The sequence below is a fragment of the Lacerta agilis genome, chromosome 13 (genome assembly GCF_009819535.1).
Source record: "Lacerta agilis isolate rLacAgi1 chromosome 13, rLacAgi1.pri, whole genome shotgun sequence".
Taxonomy (NCBI): Eukaryota; Metazoa; Chordata; class Lepidosauria; order Squamata; family Lacertidae; genus Lacerta; species Lacerta agilis.
In genome coordinates, this window is record NC_046324.1 from 23,324,828 (window position 1) to 23,351,233 (window position 26,406).

The 26,406-nt window shown below is 44.1% G+C and overlaps 1 protein-coding gene and 1 non-coding gene across 2 annotated transcripts in view; one reads left to right on the top strand and one right to left on the bottom strand.

Annotated features, from left to right (window-relative positions):
- The window catches only part of SV2B (synaptic vesicle glycoprotein 2B), a 65,160-nt gene extending 50,751 nt beyond the window's left edge, over positions 1 to 14,409 (bottom strand). Inside the window, exon 1 of the mRNA XM_033167049.1 lies at positions 14,151 to 14,409. The gene's annotated coding sequence lies outside the window, so the exon portion shown is untranslated. The remainder of the gene's footprint in view (positions 1 to 14,150) is intronic.
- Positions 5,947 to 6,018, top strand: TRNAA-UGC. The gene has a single exon. It is a non-coding gene; the product is annotated as a tRNA-Ala (tRNA).
- Positions 14,410 to 26,406: the final 11,997 nt, after the last annotated feature.

Here is a 26,406-nt window from a genome sequence, read left to right on the forward strand (position 1 = left end):
TCACGGTGTTTTTACTCTTTCCTGCTGCATTAATCTTTTATCTATTACAAAAAAGTTAATTTGTTACAATTATTTTATCATTTTCCTTCCGCTGCCTCCATCTCGAATCCCGCCTGTGATTTCATTTGACAGACTTTACCTTGAAAGCCTGTTTAACCTTTGTCCCTCCAGATGCTGCCGACTATAACTCCCTGGCCATTGGCTATGCTGGCTGGGGCTGATGGGAGTTGTAGTCCAGCAACATCCGGAGGACCGATGTTGCATTTTTCTGTTGTATTTTAAATTGTGGTTAAAAACGACAGAGGCCGTTGTGAGGTAACTACCCATATGGGTTCATTTTCAAATCAGGAACTGTGGGCAGGAAGGGAGGCTGCAGTGTGCTGGAGAAATAACTGCACGCCACCCTATAAGAACAGACAAAGAGCCTGCCTTCTGGGATGGGCCAAAGGGGGGGGGGTCAACTAGTCTAGCATCTTGTTCTCACAATGGCACTATAACCAGATGCCCCAATGGGAAACCGGCCAGCAGGACCCAAGCACAAGAGCACTCTCCCACTCTGATAGATATTTGCTTGCTTCTAGCTTAGGGGTCATCAACACTGCCTCTACACAGCCATGCCTTCCCCTTCTCCCAAACTGGTGGGCCTTCCTTCTGCAAGGCTGTCAAGATATTGAATGCTCAATCTTCTTCTTCTTCTTCTTTCTTCTTCTCTTCTTCTTCTTCTTCCTTCTTCTCTTCTTCTTCTTCTTCGTTTTAAACCAACCGTGCAGAAGGAAGAGGGAACCCCTTCCAGGCATTGCCTGAAATTTACAGCCGAAATTATTTTGATTAAGAAGAAGAAGCCAGTGCAATTTAGACACATCCACTTCAACTCTGAGCTGCCCCCCGCCACATTAGTAACATCTTTTTCTTTTGGACAGACTGCAGTTAATTAACACAAAAGCAAGCACAGGAATTAATTACAAAAGCTGTTAATTAATTCCCCCCCTCCTTCATTTTCGGTATCACTCCTAACAACAAACTCGAGTAGTGAGTAGTGGCAGGGTTATAGACCAAACAGAGTTGCTGAGAAACAAGGAGTGAGTATTAGCAGGCTCAGAGAGCCACAGGGGCTTGTAGAAATACCAAAAAAAGAAGAGGTTTTGGGGAGAACTATAACGGCACAACTCCCCTGCCCTAAAAAAAAAAAATGCACAATACATTCTGTGTATGCTCCATGGCGACAGAGTGCAGAATGCCTTTTGGGGGGTGGAAGATGGGAAGGGGAATTTAATGAAGCATCCTGGTGGCTGGAACAGTGAATAAGAATGTAATGTTCACTGTAGTCATCACTCACTTCCTCACTACCAAACAGCACAATTAGTTCATGCACCTTGAGACTGAATGAATGCAATGTGCTCTGAGTGTGGCATCCAGAACAGTTGGAGGGAGAACACAGCCATTGCGGCTAATAGCCAGGAAGGAAGGATGGAGGGGTGGGTGGGAAGGGGCTGTTTGCCCAATTTCTTTTTGACATCATTTCTCTAGAATCCCCTGAGTCAGTTTAGCGCATCAGTTCCCAAATCCAGTGTGCCTCAAAGTCCTCTTTCAAAACTGGCTTCCTCTCCTTTTTCAATCAAGCACCTTTCTAACAGGCTCTTAGCCTGCCCCCATCCACACACAATGCTAAAACAGACATATGTTCCGCTGCGTACAGAAATGAAAGGGAGGTCACGTAAGAATCAGCCTCAAAGCTAGCTAGGGTGCAGAAAAAATGAAAAGCATAAAGTGTGGCCACGCATACACACACGTACAGCCTCAAAAAAAGATTATTGCAAATTATTGTTTTATGTTCCAATATATGAAAATGTTCTCTGAAGGCACTTATAGTCTCATACAGGATGCAAACATATCATGGGGGGGGGGAGCTTTGTGTAGCCTTCCCCCTGATGGACTACATTCTACATGCAGGCTTCCAAGGTTGTTTTTTTTCTGGAAGGCAGTTCTGCAGTGCACTGCAGCCAAGCATCTTCCCATGTCCCTTTTGTGTCGTGTTTAGGGTGTTTTTGTTTTTTTGTTTTAAAAGAAAAGAATGGAACCTCCAAGGTAGGCTGGGAGGGAAGAGAGGCCTTGCATCCATCTTGATTTATCAGGCCTGCAGCTTAGCATAGCAATATCCCAGAAGTCTGAAGTGCTGAAAGCTAGATTTACACCTGGAAGACTGCTCTGAAAACAGGCCAGTATCTCTAATGAGGTTCCTGACACCCGCCTGGTTGAAGGGAGTGGCTGACGAGCCAGGATCGCCCTCATGTCCTCCAAGAGATTGCATGGATGAAAAACACGCCAGCCTGGCTACTCAGGGAAGAGCCTCATTAGTGAAATGCATAAGAAAAGCCCCCCCTTCCTCTCCCCCACCCTCTTTTTTTCTCTGGCCTACACAGTAGCAGCCAGCTGGTGCTTTTTGTTCCGTGGTACTGTTTAAATATTGAAAGGATTTTTCATCCTGGACTTGGCAGGGTGGGGGTGGGGCAGGGGGATAACTGCAGGAGGATGAATCAGGCCTGGCTGGGGTTGGCCAGCTGCAACCTGGACCACAATCCTGCCTCTCTAACAGTCTCACGTCTGCCAAACAGGATCCACCCGTAACTGCCTTCCCCACACATCCCTTTCTCCAACTCCCTCCTGGCAGGCTCTAGCTGGGCAGAGTAAGGAGAACAGACCCTCCAAGTCTGTTTTCTAAGGACAATCCCAGATGTACAGAAGCCATCCCGGTTTCTGATTTGATCCTGGATTGTCCCACTTTTTCTTAGGACGTCCTTATTTTCGTCCGAGAGATGTTGGAGGGTATGGGAATAAATCAATGCAACTTGAAAGCAGCTGGGTCCTGGGGCCTAGATGTAGCCCCTCACCAGGGAATCTATCTGGCTTTCAGGAGCCTCCACAGGCCATGCCTGCACCCCAGTCCTGCCCTCTCTCATGGCCCAGCCACACACCCTTCTCAATTGCTCTTTCCCTGGCTTGAATATGACATTGAACTGTGAGAAGCCTCTCACTTGCCTTGATGGAGGATGAAGGGAAGTATGTTTGTAGAAATGTCTGACAACAGTCTTATATTCTGCCCCACCCACTTTTGGCACGGTCTCCACCTGCTTTTGTTCGGGCCTTGTCATCCCTGGAAGGTGTCCCCTGAGGAAAGGTGTCCCTCAGGCTGAAGAAGATTACCCACCCCCCACTTTAAAGAACCACTTCCTCCCTAAATTTACTTGAAAGTATATTCAAGCATAGCATGACCCTTGGTGTGTTGTCTGGTGTGGGTTGGTGGGCATCAAATTCCACCTACTAAGCCCTGATCCCCTTGAATCCTGAAGGCAGAGTCCTCCAATAACAACAGCCTCAGTGAAGAGATAGATATACTCCCTGGTCTGTCTCATGGGGAGCCATAGACATTGGAGCCTGCATCTCCTCAACTAAACTCCAGGGAGATGCTGGTCCACAGACTCCTCCGGAGATCAAGAAAGCCCTGGGGAGAGAACTGCACAGCTGGGGATCCCACTGAACCATCAGTGGCAGAAGAAGACACCAGCCCTTTAACTTGAGGCATCCAGCTAATGACTTCCTTGCGTGATATAAAATTCATCCTGTTACTTCCAGAATCTTGCTGAGATAGCATGTCTGTTTGAATTCAGCCTGCAAAAGCGCTGTCTATGGTCCCGGAATTCACATCTAAGTTGCTCTCCAAGGTACCACCTTTTGACTTGTCCTACCGACCCGGAAGCTGTACGCCAGCTCCCTCGGCCAATAAAGCGAGATGAGCACCACAACACCAGAGTCGTCCGCGACTAGACCTAATGGTCAGGGGTCCCTTTACCTTTACCTTTTACCTCACCCCTTCTGCCTGACTGGAGAACCAGGAGCTCTGGCCTCCCTTTTATGAACCATCAGTCTTCCTCACTTCTGGACATCCCTGTGGATCATGACTGCTGAACTCCAACTCCCGTCCTCACTAACTGTTGACTGTGCTGGCTAGGGCTGATGAAAGTTGGAATTCAACAACACCTACAGCCAACAAGGTGCACAGATTCTGTTGGACTACAATCCCCAATCTTCCTGGACCATTTGCCATGCTGGCTGGGGCTGATGGAGAGATAGAATCCAACAACATATGGAAGGCACCACATTGACTCCACTCCATTCCCTGCTTCATACGCACCATTCTTGCTCTTGAACATGCAATCTAAATGGCAGTGTCTATCAAGATAGAGCAAAGGGTGTTGCGAGCGCCACTGAATTTCTCTCATGTACAAATAATGCTACACTCTGCTTTATAAAAAGAAAGGACAAAAGGAGGGTGTCTTTCTTAATCCATCCACTTTCGTAAGATCTTTCTAATTTAAAAAAGAAACATCAAGCCACAACCATGGTGTTAGAAATCTGTCCACGGAACTGTTCCCACATTACATTCAATGACTGCACAGTCTCTGCACCTGTGTGCACAATAGTTTATACTTGTGCAATTATTCATGTATAATGTTTAATGGGTGTATAGTCTCTGTACACAATAGCTGTACAAATCACATAGTGAACACTCTTTCACACAAGCACTTGTACATGTCTAGAGGCAGTTGCAGCTCTTTAGCCCTGGTTTTGACACTTAAGATGTATAATTTTTAGGACGCATTTTATTCCTGTGACTGTAAATTGTTTTCAGCTGCTTTTAATAATGCAAAAACTGCCGAAAAAATGAATTTTGACATACCGGCACTCCAATTTTGTTGTTGTTGCTGCTGCTGCTACTGCTGTTATTAACTAGTCACTTTACTCACATAAATGACTCAAAGCAACTTAGAGAAACAACAGGAATGCAGAAAACATTTACAATAAACATAATTAGTAAAAATTTGGGGGGGGGAATCTACAAAATAACTACTCCTGGCAATAGCTAGATAAAACAGTTGGTGCTTTTCAGTTTCAAGGTGGGAAATGCAGCTGGGCGGGGAGTGTCTGGAGGTGGGGAGGGATAATGCTCAGCTCATAGCAGCTTAGACGGCTTCAATGTGCTCTCTGCCAGGCTGCTTTTGAAGCACATTTTGGAAATGACAGCTTGCCCTTCAGATATTTTGGACTACAACCGGGGCTGCAGGAGTCACTCAGCAGGAGGTATACCATATGTGGCCATAATATTGTACAGAGTGGGTGTCATTTGCATGAAGTTCAGTCCCCAGCATTTCCAGGTAGGGCTGGGGAAAGACTTCCATGAGAAACCCTGGAGAGAGAGTTCCTTGCTAGCTTCTTGGGCTGGCTGAAGATGATGGGAGTTGTAGTCCAGAACCTCGGGAGCACACCAGGTTTGGAAAGGCTTCCTTAGTGGAACATCCTTCCCCACAAACCCCCAGATTAAGTTTCTTGTGAAGAGAGATTGGCTGTTAGACTACTGTGAGAATTGTAGCTCTAGGGGGTCCTCTTAACAATTCTCAGCACCCTTAGCTAACTAGAGCCCCCAGAATTCTTTGCAGGTAACCATGGCTATTTAAAGTGGTATCATAGAGCTTTAAATGAATGTGGCCAGAATGTCAACAAACTTTTCTAGGCATGAGACTTGAGATGCTGTGAAGCCTTTGTCCCTTTTGCTACTGTTCTGTGCAACCACCTTGGCAACTTCTCTTTGGCAGAAATATCCCTTACACCATTTGGGAACTGAGGCCATCTGTTGCTGACAGACCTAACAAGATTCCACAGACAATCCCTGCTTTCAAACAGCAAAGCAGGGGCTCCTGTTTTACAGAGTAACTCTCTCTCTCTCTCTCATGCACACACACACACCTTCTCATTCTCAATGTTTCACCACCTAAACTACCCCTAGCGCGCGCACACACAGACAGGCCTAGCTTAACAAAAATGCTAAGTGGGCCTCAGCACCACAGCCATAATCCAAAAGAACCTCACTAAGACATTGCTCAAGTGATAGGAAGGGCTGTAGGCCAGTGGTAGGGCACCTGCCTTGCATGCAGAAGATCCCAGGTTCAATCCCTGGCATCTCTAGGTACAGTTGGGAGAGCCTCTGCCAGTCAGTGCAGATGTTGCTGTTCTCTCTCTCTCTCTCTCTCTCTCTCTCTCTCTGTGTGTGTGTGTGTGTGTGTATATGACTTTATATTTTATAATGCAAGCTGCTCATAGGAGGGGTTTGGTTTCATACTAAAACACTGTGTATATATAATGCATTAATACATGGCAAAAGCAGGCTGCTAGGTTTGCTTAGTGGGGCAAGTGCTGCTGCTCAGGCATGCAAATATTTTCCAGTGTCCTATGGTGGATCCAAGCTATCTCTACACGCGTGCAAGTGTTTGTGTAAAAGAGTGTGTGTTTATACATCTCAACTATGGTACACTTGGACACATAGACTGTACACTCGTTGAACATTACATATGAATAACTGTATGTATGTACAGCACGGTTATTTGTGTACACAGGTGTACATACACATGCTGCACTCATTGAAGCTAGCATGTGAACACTCCTTAACCTTCCCAGGGTCAGAAACTCTGCATGCTCAGTTTGAATCTAAGTTTGTTTGGCTGAATGCATTTAGGAGCCTTATTCAGACATTCCTGCTTTATGCTGAAAGGTTGGGTGTGGAGCGTGGGGGACAGAGACCTATAAGGATGTTTGGGAAAGGGGCAACACACACAGCTCAGCCCCCCTACTCTTAATTATTTAATTATTAATTAATTATGAGTTACCACAGAGCCTAGGGCTTGCTGATCAGAAGGTCGGTGGTTCGAATCCCCACGACGGGGTGAGCTCCCATTGCTCGGTCCCTGCTCCTGCCAACCTAGCAGTTCGAAAGCACGTCAAAGTGCAAGTAGATAAATAGGTACTGCTCCGGTGGGAAGGTAAATGGCGTTTCCATGCGCTGCTCTGGTTCACCAGAAAGCGGCTTAGTCATGCTGACCGCATGACCCGGAAGCTGTATGCCGGCTCCCTCAGCCAGTAACATGAGATGAGCACCGCAACCCCAGAGTCGTCCATGACTGGACCTAATGGTCAGGGGTCCCTTTACCTTTCCTCCAAAGAGCTCAAAATGCCATACATGATCTCCACCATTTCATCCACAAAACATGGTGAGGTAGGTTACACTGAGAGACCATGGCTGGGCCAGGATCACCCAGTGAGCTTTCTGGCTGAGTGGGGATTCAAACCCTGGTCTTCCATGTCCTAGTCCGACACTCTACCACTGCACTACATTGGCATCCTTGCACATATTCCTGGAGAAATGCTGACAGATGGGGGCACTAAAGACATTGGGGTCTAGGGTTGCCAAATGGGACCAGCCACTCAACATTTATAGCCGTAACAACAGCTTGATCTGCAGAGATCAGAGGGTGGAGCTTTTTACAACCCTCCTCTGCAGCACACTTAGCATATTGGTTCAGCTTGATATGGATTCCAGCACTTACTGTTGCTGGGGGTGGGAAAAAATAGTCTTAGTGGCTGAAATCCAGAAGTACAATAAGAATTAAAAACAAGGATTTGAAAGAGTGCTTTAATATTTCTTTCTTTTTTTAAATCTCATTAGTGTAATTTGCTTGTCTCTTTTAAAGTAATTGTTTCTCTGCAAAGGCAAGACCAGCTCGTGCCACATTGAAAACTGGCTTGTCCCCCCCAGGGAGGACTGAGGCTGGATCCTGGGCTCACACATTTCATCCAAATAGCATGCCCTGTTCTTCTCATAAAAAGAGAATTGGCTGCAGAGGTGACTCGTGGGCAGGAAGGAGAGTGAGCTGAAACCCAAATAGATGTATGAGGGCAAAGCCAGCGTTTTTTTCTCCCAGTGTACGGTTGCTATCAACGAACCAAAGCTTGATAATTCTGCATTTTTACATTTGGTTCTGCTGCAGGGTGATCCACTAAGACAAAAGTGGGGCACTGCCCCACTAAACTCAGTCTGCCCCCTCAGTCAATGCCCCCTCCACCTGGTTGACTTCTTCCTTACAACCAGTCCAGGAGGTGGCACTGCAGGGAGAAGGAGGAGGGTCTAGACCAGGCATAGGCAACCTTCGGCTCTCCAGATGTTTCGGACTACAATTCCCATCATCCCTGACCACTGGTCCTGTTAGCTAGGGATCATGAGAGTTGTAGGCCAAAACATCTGGAGAGCCGAAGGTTGCCTATGCCTGGTCTAGACAAAACTAGAATTAGTTGACTATGTCTCTCAGTGGCTCTGGCTCCACCTACTGGTGGGCTCCCTGCTTCCTCCCCTAGCAAGTCCAACAGGCACTAGATGCCACTGTTTGGTTCAAAACATTCATAGAATCATAGAATTGTAGAGTTGGAAGGGACCCCAAGGGGCATCCAGTCCAGTCCCCTGCAATGCAGGAATCTTTTTTGCCAAAGGTGGGGCACAAACCCCAGACCCTGAGATTAAGAGTCTCATGGGGTGGATTTTTCCTGCTAGCAACAAATTTGCAAAATGCTTTACGTGAGCTGCCGGTGGGGGACAGGGGAGCTTTTAGGGATAGGGGAGAAATTCACTTGGTTCACCTTTTAATGGAAACCTACCAAAATCTGCACATCTGAAACCAATACCAAAACACAACTCTCCTTTGAAATCCACACTTCTCTGAATTTGCAGTGCAATTTTCCAACCAAATAATATGTACGAAATGTGCATATATAAGGGGAAAGTGTGCTTTAAAATGCATCTGTTAATGAAAATAGCATACAGCATCTGTTATATTAGGGGAAATTGCTTGCAAAAATGTGTATTTGGGGGGAGATTCCACATAATATGGAGAAATGTGCACTAAATCACTGGCAAATTTTCAGGAGGAGATTATCATCATCATCATTTTTAAAAAGCAAAGCACCAACTGATGCAGAGATTTGATGAACTGAAGACTGGGAAAATGAGAAACTAGGGGAAACCAAAATTGACAACCTGCCCCTCTCCCAAAGGCAACTCTCCGGCAAGATCATTGTCAACAGGGGCATCGCAAAGAAGTTCTGAGGGTCAGATGAAGCTCTGCTTTCACAAAACACACACACAGAGAGAGAGAGAGAGACTGGGAGGCAGTTTTCTGCTATTAAGGAGGACCAGCTGAGGCATCCAGTCCCAGGAGAAAGGGTGGGGGAGAAGCATGTTTTGATAGGCACAGTGGAATGGGGAGTGGGGAGAGGCGCCTTCATTTCACAGGGAGGAGGAATAAGGCATGGGGCAGGGATATAAAACAGATCGGGATAAAGCGAAGAAGCTGCAAGCTGGCAGGTTTTCCTCTTGACAACGTCACAGCAGAGAAGCCAGTCAATGTTTCTACCAGCCAGCTCAATCTTTAATGAGGCAGCTACAAATGCAGAGAAGGGCTTTTTGCCCAGCTAGGCCCTGTCGTGCTTAAAGCACTTAACATGGGGTTTTTTACTTTCAGAATAGTGTAGCGCTTATAAGCTTTAAAAACATTCTGGTATGGCCATCAGAGCTGCTGTGTTTCTGAAATTCACCTCACCACAGCCCAACTCCATCTTCAGGGAGCAGAGTTTAACCTGGGAGCCCCTTTGCCCTCACCCCAGATATTTTGGGGGGCAGAGTGTGAGATGAATGCATTGTGTGTGCGCTAAGTGGTGAAGAATTTTAGTTTGAGTTGCATTTTATCGCGAATCTACTAAATTTGCACTCCCCGAAACAATGCACAAATTGAAAAGGACCTAACTCCTGAAATGTGGACATAGTTCTGGATTTTGCAATGCAGTCCTCCAACCAAAATAATATTCACTGAAATGTGTATATATTAGATAGAGCGTGCATAAAAATGCCTGCATTTGTGAAAATAGCATACACAAATGCACCATATCAAGGAAAACTGCTTCCAAAAATGTGTATGGCAGACAAAATTGTTTACAAAATATATGTATCTTAGGAGAAGCACATACTAAAGTGCTGGCGAATTTTCATGAGGACTTTTTATTTTTAAAAAAATTGCAAAAGGGATTCAGGAATGTGGAGAACATTCATTGGGAGAATGAAAAATTTAAGAGAAAACAAAACTGACAGATTCACACATCCCAAGCTGAGAGGCACACAAGAACTGGCAGTGCCTAGCTTCCTCCCCTCCCCCTGCCCCTCCCCAGGTAAGACATACAGACAGACGTAGCCTTATTGCTCTGTGCTAAAAATGTGTAGCTCATCTTTCAACCAGGTCCTCAAACTGCCTTCTGCAGCTCGCAGGATTCCTAAGAATGCAGCTTAATCTTTCACTTTCCCCCTTAAGACCCTTGCGTGTTGAGGTGCACTGCATCATGGCACCATATCCCATGATGCAGCAATATTGTATCACCCAATTTTAAACAGGGCCAGTTTAAAATGTACCATAGAGACAAAGAAAAGCAATGTTTTAAGTAGCACTTAGATCCAACTGTATTGGGAGTAAGTCCCACTGAATTCAACGAGACCTCACATTGTACTAACCATGCTGTTGTACATTTGTAAATACTTCCTTCATCTCACCTTAAGACAGAAACTATCTGAAGACAAATGTTTATAATTTACATCTGTTACACACACACCTCGAGCATGGAGGAGTTTTGTGTGACACAAAGGCTTCTACATCACACTGTGAGCATTGATTAGAATTTCATCAACACATCCTTTTCCAGATTATTCAGCAAGGGATGAGAGAGGAAATTGGGTTGGTTTAATGTAATTAAATATGAACCTGCTTAATTTGCACTTCTCAAAACACTATGAAAACAGTCATCTTTGAAAACTTACACTTCTCTGAATTTTTCAATACAGTTCTCCAACCAAATCAATGTGTACAAAAAGGCGTGATTTAGGAGAAGTTGCGCAAATAAAATGCATATGTGAATGAAAGTAAGGCACTTAACTGCATTATAGTATGGGAAATAGCATGCAAAAATTTTGCATACTTTTCTCTTGGTATACACATAAGAAAAAAGCTTACTAAACTCCTGGTTAATATTGAAAAGCCTTTTTTTTAAAAATCCAAACTCATGCAGAAATGTGGCATGGTGGTTGGAAAAATTAGAAAATTAAGCAGACATATTCACTCATCCTAATCAGCAAATTTCACCTACAGAATTTAGAGTATTTCTCAGACTGTATTCAGACTGACAACATCAAATACCCCAGACTTAACACCAACACAGAAGAAGATTCTGCCAGTGATATCCAGTACATGTTTACTCAAAGCTAAGTTCTGCTGAGTTCCATAGAGCTTACTCTCAGGGAAGTAGATATAGGCTTGCAGCCTTAACTGCTTCTAACTATTGTTAGATGCACACCCAAACCCCCTATATCCCATACATTTGAGTGGAATACGTCCAACAGTATTAAATATTATGCCTTTTGTATATGTAAATCTCCTGTGATTTTATACACTTCTAATTTAGATCGCAGTGCCTTGTTTACTTTCTTACAAGAAAATCTCACTTTCCCGACTTTTAGCAACCTTGACATGTTATACCTGCAGGTGAATCAGCCATTAGTAATAAGCCAGAATGAATAATTTAGCATCTCACGTACTGTATCAGGAGTTACTTGTATCTGATGTTATTCATGGCTTCGCGGGTGATAAGATAATAAAATCAAAACACTGAATCAGCAGCACTTTCAGAATGTTGGTATGTTTATGAAACAGGTAGCTAATATTTGTAGTTTGGGCAAATGAATAAACTAATTAACCAAATCCACCATACCAGCAGATCTTAACAAGCCTGAAAATTAGGCACTAACCTGGTTATATGTGACAAACAAAAATGTGTTCTAGTGCCCTTTTTTATAAATTGTGTTTTCCCAATCCACCCCTCAAAGGCCACAAAGGCTTATGATTGATCAGGAGGACTAGTAAGGTTTTGGGGGGCTAGTAATTTTATGGACCTATGTACAGTAAAACAGGCAGAAATGAAACAAGAATTACTGGGGGAGATATAATTATCCAGCCTTTGCTCATGATCAACTTTGGACCAACCAATCCAGGAAGAAGAAAAAACACCACCTTCATTCAGGTTTACCAGTTTAGATGCAGGCATCATGCTTTTTCCTAGATGCCTTTGTTTCTTGGGAACACGAGTCCTCGGGATTCTTAATAATTCATTGAGCAAAGCATTTTAAGATGCAGATATGTCATTGTCTTTGACCCCCCAAAATGCAAAGGCTTATCTCATCTCAAGTTCTTCCCTTGCCCTCCTTTCCTGCATCTCATCTTGGACTCAAAGGACACCGTCTGGCCCCTTTAAATTCTTGCCAGCACAAATGCAAAGACTATTAGCCAGAGAACCCCATTCGCAGCAACCACTCAAAGGATTAGCAAACCCCAGCTGCTTGGTAGAAGTGGAGCCTCACATTAAGGTTTAATATAACCATAGTACAAACCTGTAGGGATGTGAGAAAGGGGGCACACGGAACGAGCGTTGCAAACTGAAAGCTACATTCGCACATTTTCCTCCTCCTGTATGTCAAACCATCAAGGGAAGTGTGCTTTACAACAATAAGCATATAGCGGACTTTTATCTCAGAATAGCAATGGGTGACTCTGCCTATTTCAGTTTCTCTCAGTTTCTCATTTTTTCCCCCAATCTTAAGCTCAATTCTCCACAGCAATTTATGGATATTTATATGTATTTTTAAAATCCTTATGAAAATTCACCATCCTTTTAGTGCAAATTTCTCCTAATAGACACACTTTATTGCGATTTTCCCTGGCACACACATTTCTCCAAAGCCATTTCCTTCTAATAAAATGCCTTTTTATATGTTGTTTTCACTAATATATGGATTTATGTGCACACTCCACCCTGGCATTTGCATTTTTGTACACATTTCTTGGCTAGAGAATGGCAGAGCAAAATTCGGAGTAGTGCAAATTTCGGAAGATGCTGTGTGTCGGTTCGTATCTGGATTTTGAAAGTGAGAATTATGTATGTTTGCCTTAAATGAAAACTAGTTCACGTTTCTCCCACATCTCTATCTCAGAACAGTTACTGAGGTGGGGGAATCCTATTCCTTACCCGTCCCGCTTCTGCTAGTTTTGCATACTATCCATAAGAAGAAGTGAAGCCCCAAATGCAAGGTGGGCAAGGTCCATATGTTATGACCAAAGGTCATCATTGCAGATGGATTGTACCCCACACCAGTAAATCCATGCCATCGGGTAACAGGAGAAGGTCAGGAACTGCCGGCTGAGGTTCTTGGAGCTGAGGAGCTACAGCTTTACGTCTGGCAAAAACCTAGCTGTGCTCTCATTAGGAACATACCTTTGCCAACTCAGCATGACCAGGCTTTGCAGATTTAAAATAAATAAATAAAAAATTAAATCAAGTTCATTTCTGATGCAACTGCATTTTATTTTTATGGGCACGGCAAAATATTTGTTCCTTTCAATATCCCTGCTCTCGTAGGTTGGCTAATGATCATTATTCAAAATGTCCATTCAAGCACTTCTGGTGTGTATAATTTAGGGTCAGGGGGGGTTCATTTTGTTAAAAGTTCCATTCAATTTATGTTCCCACATGGTCCTTTTCACCCCTCACTCCCCTGGTACTTTTTTCACTGTCTCTTAAATCTGATCCAGAGAGATCAACTATACGCAAAATATAAATTTGCTAGTGTAATAAAAAGTTTATTGCATTCAATTTTTTAATGGATTTCCCCATCTCTGCTTCTGAACTGATATTCACTTCTGACCTGTCCCCAAGGCCAATCTGGAACAAGACATTTGCTAGAAACCACCAGTTCACGGCTAGCAAAACACACCAGATTGCAATGTAACATCTTTTGAAGCCTAGTGCTGGTCTCCAAATGATACCCAGACGTCCTGTGCATTGGGGGAGGGGGGAATAACCAAGTAACACACCCATCCGCAACCCTTCTGGTAGTCCAGGTACACTCAAGAGCTATTTAAGACATAACCCACACATCCTCATGCCAAATATGAGCTGGGGGCACCGATGAACCTTCACCACCCGAACGAACCCTTGATGAGCTCTGGGGACTTTGCAATCTCCCTTCTCCCCTCCTCCCCTTTCCGCCATCCCTTCCTGTTCCCTGCCTTTGCTCTTTGGATGAATCCTTTACCACTGCACTATAACTGGACTTCCAAAGAAAAGTAGGGCCAAATGCACCCAGGAATTAAAAGGAAGAGAAAAGAAGGAGTATTTCTTACCAGAATTAGTCAATGTTTCATTCCAGAGCTGCTACTCATTTGTTTATTTGCTCCCCGGTCATTTTTTCCCCCTCCCTTCTTCTCCTTTTGCCTCTTGGCCCCTCAAACGTGGGCGTCAGAGGGGGATTAAGCAGACCAAATGTTCTGGCAAGCCGAGCGGATCAACCCACTGAGGACAGGCATCCAGGTAAGGAGAGATCAGCAACGAGAGAGTCCATCAGCTAGGAAGAGAGAGAGAGAGGGAGTCTCTCTCTCTCTCTCTCTCTCTCTCTCTCTCTCATCCACAGACACACACACACACCCCAACAACAAAGCTATACGGGGAAGCTGCAGGCAGAACAGATGGGAGGGGTGGGAGGGAAGGAAGGAGGGAAGGAGGGAGTAGGGCGTCAGGGAAGACTAACGTAACAGATGTGTTGACTTTAACTTATACAGAAAATTGATTATGCTTGGCGCAGAGGGAATGGGGGGAGACAGAGAGAGACAATAGTCGTTATTAGAAGAAGGGAGGCAGTTTGGAACACCAGGCTTCAGTATTGCTTTGTTTCTCCTATTTTATTCTGGTATCCGAAGCAGCAGGACATGTGTGTTGGAGGGGTGGACTCTTTGCTAGGGGTGAAACACTGAGCCAGATGGATCTCTTCCATTAAACGACAGCCTCCATCCACTTGAGAACCACAGGACAGAGTGGTACAATATTTAGATGTAGGACAGGTGTGGAAAGTCAAGAGAGAGGTCCACATATAGTTTTCTAGCTGCTGTTCATCTGCGCCAAGCACCACCCATATATGGGACTCAACACAAGCAAAGGGGAGTCATAGAATCGTAGAGCTGCAAAGGACCCAGTGGATCATCTAGTCCAACCCCTTGTAATGCAGGAATCTCATCTAAAGCATCCGTTACAGGTGGCCATCCAACCTCTGCTTAATAACCTCCAATGAAGGAGAGTCCACCACCTTCCGAGGGAGTCCATTCCACTAAGAACAAGACATTTTGAGGGGCTGCAAAACCATCTCATTTCCCTTGTTATTGTCTAATTTGTGTGGGAATCAAAAATGTACTGTTAGTGAACCTCCTTGTCTTTCTGAGTTTCTTTTCCCACTCACTATATGGATTCCAATATTTGCTTTTGGAATTTGGATTCCTGCAGTTTATAGTATACTTGAACAGGGGTAAACTTTCTCTGTCCTGGGCATATAAGAAGGGCACCGATTTCCATTTCGCTCTGTATTTGTGTCATGCATCCCCATTTCCATTCCACTGCAGTTCATCTTCTGTCCACAACTAAATTATTTGCCTAGCTGTGCACCGTGTTGAAATTGCAGGGCTTGCTGGGAGAAATTGTGGACAAAAACAATTAGATTTACAGCTTGCATGTCACTTAAGGAGAACGTAATGAAGATGATGTATAGATGGTATTTGACACCGGCTAAGCTGGCTAAAATGTACAGAAATCAAGGTAAAGAAAGTTGGAAATGTAAGGAAAAGGAGGGGGATTTATTTCATATGTGGTGGACATGTACCAAGGTTAAAGCCTATTGGGATATGATATATAATGAATTGAAAAGGAGTTTTAGGTATAATTTTGATTAAAAAAAACAGAGGCATTTTTGTTGTGTATAATTGGAGAGGAAATCCCTAGTAAAGATTTAAATTTGCTTATGTATGCTATGATGGCGGCGAGGATATTGTTGGCACAGAAATGGAAACAGCAGGAAGTACCAACAGTGGAAGAATGGCAAGTTAAAATGATGGAATATGTGGAACTGGCTAGGCTGAAGGGGAAGATCCGAAACTAGCCTGACGAACTGTTTGAAAAGGACTGGAGCAAATTTATACAATATATGAAAGATCATTGTAAACATTTGAAAACGTTTGTAGGATTGAGTTAAAATATTTTCTAATGTTAAAGCAGGAAACTAATTTACAATTAGAATGGTTAAAATTACTAAGCTAGAAAGAAGGTAAATAAGTTGCGAGTGGGATGCTAAGACTTAAGTGAACTCTTAGGAAAGCCAGAGAATGGGAAGGAGAGAAGTCAAAGCTCAGTATGAGTAATGCTTTGGGCAATATGAATAATTGATGGAATGTGATATGATAAAAATGTAAACGTAATAAATATTATATATTTATAATAAAAAAGAAATTGCATAGCTTGCATAATTTACATAAGTAATTACATACATTACATTTTTATTATGCACAGAAAGCAGCAACAAAAGCAGATACTGATTGTATTGGCTGGATTGATTCCTGTTCTGATCATGGGATGAACACCGGCAATTTCTGCTCCTGTGTACAATATCTTGCACACCATTCTCTTAAACAGAGCCCCTTGGTTTTTGTCAGTGTTCTCACGCACCTTCTCCAGAGTGACCCTAGGAGCCAATCGTCTATGGCTGACTCGCCTCCTTTCACTCTGTTTGGCTCCAATCTGCACAAAGGCTGATAAGACTTCTTCTCAGTGGCTAAAAAAAGCTCCCCTTTCATGCTGATTGGGTACTTCTAGGATGTTATAGATAGGGAGAAACAGTAATGGGTCTTTGACACACACACCCAACCCAAGACCACAGCACCTCTGAGCAATGGTGATGGGACAATATCTTCCACCACACCTGAGGGCAATAGACTACTGGGTACAGGATTTGCTGTGTAAGCAGCTCTACTCTCTTCTCCAAGACCTCACCACTGCTACCTGCTCCTCAAACCTCTCACCTGTAGTAGCTGCCTCATTTTGCCTAATGGCAGGGCCAGCCCTGGTCCCAAAGCTTTCTTCTCCCAGGGAAGAAAATAGGAGGAGAGAAGCCCCATCCTGTTAGAGAAGGAGAGGAGCCCCATCAAAGGATGTGGCGTGCCACACTGATGTGGCAGGAGATGATGGCAAGTGTGGCAGGAATATTCAAGGACAAACAATATTATATTTTGAGAATGATTCATGTTCCTATGTAGCTGCATTGTTTTATACTTTCTGGTTGTCCCACGATCATATAATAAAGTAATTGCATTCTATGTTATAAATCAAGCACCGCTAGACACTGTTTCTTTTTGTTTTTCCAATGCATTTCTTTTCAATTTAAAATTTGATACGGTGTGAGCAGATTTTTATTCTGAAAGTATGACCTGGGGGGGGGGGATTTAAGAAGCACTGTGTTAGAGAGAGACCCGTCTGGGTGAAGGGTAGCCCGGATCTGTTTGTAGTCTACCTTGCTTCTGGACTTTTCAAATCTGACCATGGAGAACAAGGAAGGTGGTTTTTTTCCTGACCCTGGGGCTGAGGTTCAGAGCCTGAATTTGGTTGGAGAGTGTCAGAGGGAGGGCTGATCAAGATGGGGAGGAATCTTCTCTGTTCAGAGTAAGTGAGCGACAAATGACATTCCTTTCATTCCCCCCCCCCTTCATCAGGAGCTCTGCAAAGTCTATGTCCCTGTTTCATTTTGTTTTACTTTCAGGAACTATGTTCACATCAAACGATGTGCTGAGGACCCCTTGCACATTACAAGCTATGCCTCCTGAACTTCACTGATGTCAGTTGGTGAAAACCAGAGAACCTACTGCCCAGAAACCACCCAACACTTCCTCGGAGTTGCACATTGCAGGGAAAGGCGAGAGTGATGGGCAAGGGATCTTTCTGGGAAGGCTGGGGATCCATCCCATTGAGCAATCCAAATAAAATGTTGACGAACTCTGGGGTTGTGTGTCCTGCTTTACAGAGGACAGTCCTCTTTTATTCTGAAGGGTCATCAGAGGACAGTCCCCTGTTGGAAGATATCCTCTGTTAGATTTGAAGGGCTGTCTGGTTCAAAGCTAAAGAACCATAAGAAGGGAGAACAGGAAGTTGACTGTCAAGAGGTGCAACACCTGGACAACAACAGGCAGGCACAAAATTCACTTGGACACAGCCTTTTCCCCCACACTGGTGAGATGTATTATATTTCTGTGTAAATTCCAGCCATTATTTCCAAATGTGTGTCTGGATATATTAATTACCATATGTAAATTTTATGCAAACCACTGCCCTCTTTGACCATCTGATCTGGGCAGGGGATAAATATGCTTTGGTTCAGCCTTAGTACCTTCCACCAAGTCAAGTGCAGGGCATCCCCTCTGCAAAATGTGAGTTTTCAAATGCCCATCTCTTCCACAGTGGCCTTATGGAGCGGGGGAGGTTTGGCGAAGAGTTTAAAGGGCCTAATCCCCCAAGCTAGATAATTCAGGGAAAGAGGATTACCACCCTGAGCACTGCCCTCACCTAAATATAGATGGGTTCGGCCTTTTCATTTCAGCTCAGCTAGGCACGGAGAGGTCTCATGCAAACAGAAAGAGAGAGGGGGGAAGAAAGAGAAAGAAAGAGAGAAAGAGAGAAAGAAAGAAAGAAGGAAGGAAGGAAGGAAGGAAGGAAGGAAGGAAGGAAGGAATTCTCTTTCTAATTCCTGGCCTGGCAGGTGATTTCTTCCTATATACATAAAAATCTAAGGCTTGTCGTCACACAGTGCCGTTCATGCACCTGTCTATGGAGCAAAGGGCAGGACAGGTTGGTGAGCAGAGCAAGCAGCAGCAGAGCCCATACTATTTCTATAACCCAGGTATTGTGCTGGAGCTCACCCCCTGAAGCAATTTCCTCTGGCCTTTGGTTGCCCAAACGTTTGAAAATCAAGCACACCCTCCAACTTTTCACAGAGGGCGAAATAGGGAGATGCCTGCAGCCAGAGGTGGTGCATCCAGTTTTGCCACTTAAGGTGAAATGGGATGTGCTACCCTGCCACCGCCACTAGCAGAGAAGCAGCACCAGCATCCATGCCTATGTCAAGTGAGATCTCTCGTGCTTTGCAAGATCACGTGCAATTTTGGCGAGCTATCACCTGAATCCGGTGCTGGTGCCCGCTTTAGCAGCAGCAACAAAAGCAGTGGAGCAGGTGTGGTGTCCACGAGAGTGCCATCTTGGGGCACCCCGCCTAACGGCTACACCAGCCCTGCTTGCGGCATCCTCCATTCTCATCCAGGATCACTTTCTGAGCTCCCTTCTCATTTCCGAATCACAAAAGGCTCTCCTCATGCCCTAGCTGCATGCTGCCTTCATTTATGTGTGTAGAAACTAGATAGAAACATACGAAGCTGCCTTACACTGAGTCAGACCATTGGTCATTATAACTCCTTATTGTCTGAACACTGACCACCAGTGGTGGCTGTACAATTTTTCAGAGAGGGTTCTCTCCCACCTCTACCTGTAGATGCCAGGGACTGGACCTAAGTGCTGTTGATGAACCTGAAGCCTGCCTCCCACAGAGTAAGACCAGTCTATATTGACTCACCCTAGTTCATTGGTCCGTCTAGCTCAGTTTTGTCTACATTGACTAGCAGCCACTTTCCAGGGTTTCACACAAGTGTATTTCCTACATGGAGAAGCTGGGAATCAAACCTGGCACCTTCTGCATGAAAGCAGGTGCTCTCCCACTGAACTATGGCCCTTCTGCCACAGGTTCAACCACACTGATTTAAAAACCAGGTGAGTTTTTTGGGGGGAGAAACTTGTGGTCCTTTAAAAGAAAAGAAAGACATAATCAGCGTTTTTCATCTTTTCCCCCCTTTTTTTATTCAAATACTGGTATGTTTTATGGTGCCCTCTTCAGTAAAATTATCACGGCAGGCATTCAACTGGATTTTTTTTTGTTTAAAAAAATATATAAAATAACAGTTAAACAAAAGCACAAAACAGAACAATAACAAAAATTCAGCATTAAATTGCAACCTACCTTTTCCAACAAGTCTCTTAAACAGAGTTTGGGATTTAAAAAAAAAAATCCTAGGCAGTATCTGTTTCAGATTTGAAATGGTTTTCATATATGAAATTGGTTTCAGTATGTTTTTTTATTGTAGATGGGGTTTCCTGTTAAATTGTTCCAAGAAGGTATTTCATAGGAAGCAATTTGTAAATGAAATGAAATTGATGCACAATAAACAAAGGAGCCGTTTTACTTAAGATAATACCTTTTGTGTGCTATTTTCACATATATGTGCATTTTTATGGATAGTTTACCTTCTTACAGATGCATTTTCATAAAGAGTTCTTCGTTGGAGAATTGCATTGCAAAATTTGAAGAGTCATGCAAATTTCGGTTTGCATCTTGATTCAGACAGTGTGAGTGAGGCAAGTTCGCTTTTCAATGCAAACTTAATAAAAAAAAAAATCCCCATCCCAAGATGTCACCAACTTCATTCCCAAGCCAGGCCAGCTGCATGGGAGTCCATGAGCACTGCGGGGGGGGGACACTTCCTGCAAAACAGCATGGCCCTTGAGAAGAATGTCCTAGGCCAGGCCTCCTAATTCCTTTCTCAACATCCATAATTGCCACAGCATCAAAATCCAGCCACGCCTCCATCTCTCTCATGTGTGCCTTGTTCTTTGCAAGATGTTAAGCCATCATAATGTTAAACTGCTCATTAGCAATGGGGTCATTCTATCATCTTTTTTCTTTCCAGGAGGAAAATGCTATCGGAGCATTCAGTTGGTGATCTGGAAAATTAATTTAGGAAGCTGACGACATTCAAAAGATGGTCTCCTGGACCGTCTCTTGGTTGGATTTGCTGGCATTATTAGGATATTATCCCAAACAAAGAAAGGATGAGCTAGACAGAGAAGGAAGGTGGTTTGAATGACGACCAGATTAACATCACTTATTTTTTATGCTAAATCCAGATCTAGGAGCGCACTCCTCCCCTACCTTTCCAAATTGCTACTGCCTGGGAAAAAACATAAGAACATAAGAAGAGCCCACTGGATCAGGCCAATGGCCCATCTAGTCCAGCATCCTCTTCTCACAGTGGCCAGCCAGAGGCCTCTTGGGAAACCTGGGTGGGAACCTATAAGGACTCTCAGTGGTTGCTCATGAGGAACCAGGCTGACTCCAAACTTCTACAGACTAAGTTCTTTATTGTGCAGATATTTACAGTGGAGTAACAGTAAAGATGTCCAGCTCATCCCTCCGCAGAGTCTGGGAATGTCCATTTCCGTTTTTTAGTCCAACATAAGAGGCGCGGGATTCTGAACCTCCGCCTCCCCCTTCCACGCCCTTCCTCCCTACAAAAATGGGGCGTGGGAAAAGGTCCCTGTCCCCCACTTCCTGCTTGGTGCTGAGGCTCTCCAACGCTGCCACAGCCCCTGCCCCGACTTCCTGCTTCCATCTCCCCCTCCCCACTGGAGGAACGGTCGCTTCCTCCGCTCAAGGAAGACGACGAACTGCGCACCGGGGATGGTGTTTCCCTGCATTGCAAATGACCCAGGAACGCTACCTGCCAAGGCGAGGGGGGTTTCCTGACAGAACCTGTCAATTTGGGTTTTTCTCAGTCTCGGGTTTTCTCAGTCTTACCCTCAGATCTCCACATTTCCACATCGGTTTGTCAACTCCAAATGAAAATTCACCAGCATTTAGTCAAAAATTACCCCCATATACACATTTTTGCAAAGCAATTTCCCCTTATCTAACGCATTTCGTGTTATATTATTTTCAGAAATATATGCACTTCTATGCACACTTCACTTCGGCATATACATTTTTGTGCACATTACTTGACTGAAAAACTGCATTGCAAAGTTCAGCCAAGTGCCAATTTTTCTAAAGGATGGCTGTGTTTCGCTTCGCGCATTGTTTTGGAAAACGCAGCTTAGGTAGGTTTGCCTTTAAATAGGAACTGAATCAAATTTCTCCCCCATCCCTTGTGGGAATTTGGCCTGGATGGAGCAGTGAATTTCTTCCTTGCTGGTGAGTGGCTGAATGGAATAAAGAACACAGGCTGGAGTGGGCTGAGGACAGGCTGAGGTTGGTGAGCAGTGACGCATTCACCCTGTTGGAACAACCTCCGCTGACACACAACCAAGCAGAATGGACCTGAACACATGTGCAGTAGCCTCATATCACCATCATCAATAACAACCTTTATTTGCATTCTGCCCTTCCATAGTAAGCCATGTTTCAGGCAGCTTGCAACATCAAAAAGCTTGCATGATCCACAAACAGTTGCAAGATATGACAACATTTATATAATAAGCTAATGAAGACATCTTCTACTAATAGCTGTACCATTCAATTAAGGAATCCATTGATAATTGATAGTATTAATACAAGGGCATAATGGAGCAGAAATAATGCACCTCCATAATAAATCTTGACTCCAGCAACAACCCCTAAACAATATCCCATCCTGACACATTTTCACACCAATTGCACAGTCTGCCAGATCACAGTTTCCCGAATCAACTCTTTTCAGAGTCACCCTAATACGTCATTCATCTAATTAAATTGCACAAACCCATTGTACGCATAGACCTGCAGAAGACAAATCCACTTCAGTTTAAATCATTGGGTTTTTGGCAACCCTGATCTGAACGAAATAGTTTTTTTAAAGTCCCTTGCAGTTGTGAAAAGCATTGATCCAGCTGGACTGCAAAAGCCACAGATGCTCACCCCCCTCGTTTTGATTTTAGAGTTCCATTTCTACAATGCGTTGCGGTAAATCATGAGCATAGCTGGGGATCAACAGACAGAGCACCCTGAAATGTCTCCTGCCAATGCAGGGAAAGGGATGGAGTTTGTGTTGCGGGTGCAAAGGTTGAGGATCCATGTTTTAGGGAGGCTTACGGTGGTCTCCCCCCAAATAAATGGGCATTTTGGAGACTGAACATTTTGCTGTTAGACCTTGAAAAATAGGATTGGTCCATCTGGACCATAGCAAAGAAGAATTGAGGGGGACAGGTTTTAAAAACTTCTTACCTGGCAAGAGAAGTTAAATGTTGCTGCTCAAGCAATCCCTGCTGCTCAGCTTCTGAATTTCAAGGAACAAGAGGCACCATGGGATTGGAACCTCCACTCCATACCGTGATGCAGTCCTGCCTGGCGCTGCATGTTAATGGCGAGTCTTGGGGGGGGGTCCCAGCAGGGGGAAAGGAAGGCGGAAGATCGGACCTGCTGTTTTGGCCCCACGGCGAGAAGGAAAGAAGGGAGAGGTGTCGGTGGGGGGTGGAGGCTGCAGAGCTGACACAGAGGAATTGGCTTGAGACATGGGGGGAGGGAAGTGTGCAGAATTTCATCAGGATAATCAAATAACCAGCCCTTGGCTTCAGTTTTAAAGCTTTTAGAGGATTGCTCATGACAGCAGCAGTGGTGGTATAATAACTCAGACAGAGCACACCAAAGACGCCTCATTGCTAATTGGACAGCTGCTCCTTTAAGGTCTTCATTCTCTATCCTTGTGTTGCTGGTTTCAATGTGATTAAGAAGTTTGTTAATTAATGTTATTGTTGTTTTCTTACACATGGTAAGGCCCAGAGGCACTGTGTATGAGAGAGGGGGGGAGGGAGGGAAAAGCTGGAGCCCACCCAGACCAATTTGATTACTTAGCACATCCTTCCCCAACCTGGTGCCTTCCAAATGTTTTGGCCTGCAACTGTATGGGGCTGGTGGGTATTATAGTCCAGAACATCTGGAGGGCCCCCTGTTTGGGCAAGCCACAGGGTCAGATGCCTTGTCAATCCCAGCAGGTATATGGCAGGCCGCAGGCAGGCCGGGTCGTCCTCTTATATACCTGCTGGGATTGACAAGGCATCTGACCCTCACCTGAATCTCATAGCTCTCCTGACGAGTGCTTTGGTCTGCCCACCAGATACCAGGCGCTCTACTATTCAAATTAGGCCCTAGTGTTTTTGTTATAATCCCCTTCTCAATTAACTAATCAATTTTAATCTAGAATTTAAATTGCCGAACCAATCAACCAACTAGCAGGATTACTGTTAATAGCAACAGTTTTCCTATAACTTGATATTGCTGGATAGTTCTGATGAACTGCAAAAGCATTTTTAGTTTGCTTTCTGTTGCCACCCTGGAACTTTTCTTTATTAGTGCCACTTTGCTTTGTACAATCCCTTGCAAATGAAGGAAAACAACTTTCTGCTTGTATATGTTATTAATATAATTTTGGTTACTGAGGACAAACAAGATTGTACAAAAACAAGATTTTTTTAAAGGAGGCAGGAGCCTGGAGGTTATGCAACTGGTTGCATGCAGAGGGCCTTGGGCCATTTCCTTCAGAGAGATTTGGGACAAAGGTAGGATTTCTTCATGCAACACATAGTTAACTATGGAACTTACACAAGAGGCAGTGATGGATGGCTTTAAAAGAGGGTTGGACAGATTCATGGATGACAAAGCTATCGATTCGCTACCAGCCGCAATGGCTATTCTCTGCCAGTAATAATTCTGAGTACCAGTTACTGTAAACCACAGGACAGGGAACTGCTCTTGTGCTTCTTTTCCACAAGCATCTGGGTGGCCATGGTGAAAACAGAAGACACTTCCAGCCCTTCCTGGAGATGCCAGGGATTGAATGTGAGACCTTCTGCATGCAAAGCAAGTGTTCTGCCACTGCCCATCACAGTGTGCATTAGTTTCATAGGAACACAGGAAGCTGCCTTATACAGAGCCAGACCATTGTTCCATAAAGGTCAGTATTGCCTACACCAGCAGTGGGGAAGTGATAGCCTTTAAAAAGGCCACAGGGTACTTATGAAAATCAGCTAAAGGGTGCAAGAGAACATCCACTTCCCATATTTAGGGAACACTGTTGCCTTGCATTCCACAATTTCACATAACCATCAAAGGGAACAGATAATGTATTTCACAGATGTATTTATCATTTCATAAAATCTAGCCCATATCCAACGATAGCCATTCCCATCAGCAATAAATCCATCTTTTGCTGGCTGGTATCCAGAGCCTCGCTCCTTCCTTGCTGAAATCTGCTCCAGGACATATTGCTGTGTTAGCAGAGATACGGATAATATATAAAGGAAGCCAAGGTTAAGTGGCAATACAGGAGGCTTAAGGGAGATAAAGGAAGCAGGGAATGAAGAAGTAAAATGCTGGCTATATACTACCTCCTTCATTCATGTCTAGGTGGAAATCTTGGGACTCCCCCAAAGTGCAAGAGTACCATCAGAGATGGGGAAGAAACTTAAATCAGTTCAAATTTAAAGGTGAACCTACCAAATTTGGGTTAGCAGACCTTGCAGTTTAGGTGAATTGGATTGGAATACAGTGGTACCTTGGTTTTCGAACGTAATCCGTTCCAGAAGACCGTTGGAGTTCCGAAACGTTCGAAAACCGAAAACTCAGTTCGGAAGCCTCATTTCCGGTTCAACTTCCAAGGCTCATTCGAAAACCGAACCATTTCCTTCCGGGTTTATGGCATTTGAAAAACCAAAATGTTCATCAACGGAGATGTAATCATTTACAGTTTCTGGAGTTCAAAGGCATTATTCATGGAGGAGCCGATTTATCATGTCAGGAACAATTTACAGGATGAGTAGATATAGATGAGAGAAATAGCAGACATCTTGTCTCAGCATGTTGGGGGAGAATAACATAAAATAGTTCAGCTTTTAGGGGTTGGGTTAAGGCTACAAACAGGGGGTGGCTAGCTCACTAGACAAATAGTGCCCACTTATGGTTTAAAGTAACACATGCATTAATTAGAAGCTCAAGGGAAGAAAATGTATTTACTTTTCACCAGCGCCATTTTTCTAGAACAAGAGGTGCCAGAACTCACCGTGAACATCTCCCTCGTTCTCTTAGAATGGCAATGGCACCCAACTGAAAGGTGCTGGAGAGTTCTTGCTGAAAAAAGCCCTGCTTGTCGCAAAGATTTCACACTTTCCAAAACAATATGCAAACTGAAACATATCTGCCTTTCAAAATTCACACTTCCAATTTTTTACTTTTTATTTATTTATTTATTTATTTATTGGCTATCCCCCAGCCAAGTAATCTACACAAAAATGCATATACTGGGGTAAAGCATGCATTTAAAAAAACCATATGGTTGTGAAAAGAACATGCAAAAATGCATTATATTTGGGGAAATTATTTTGCAAATAGGTCATAACTTCATAAAAGTGTCATGGTTGCCAGTACAAAATGCCACGCGGAGCAAAAATAAAGGGGTGGTGATGCCATTCCTTACTAGTGGGTACCATCACAAAAAGCACTACTTAAATCAGTCTTTTATTCAGAACAATGAAAACTGGAATCTTGTTTATTTTTTAGGGGGAGCATCGTGGCTCCAGAGCCAGAGCATCTTCTTTGCATGCAGGAGGTCCCAGGTCCAATCCCCAATGACATCTCCAGGTAGGCTGGAAGAGAACCCTGCCTGAAATCCCAATGAGTCACCGCTAGTCAGAGTCCATACATACATACATACATACATACAT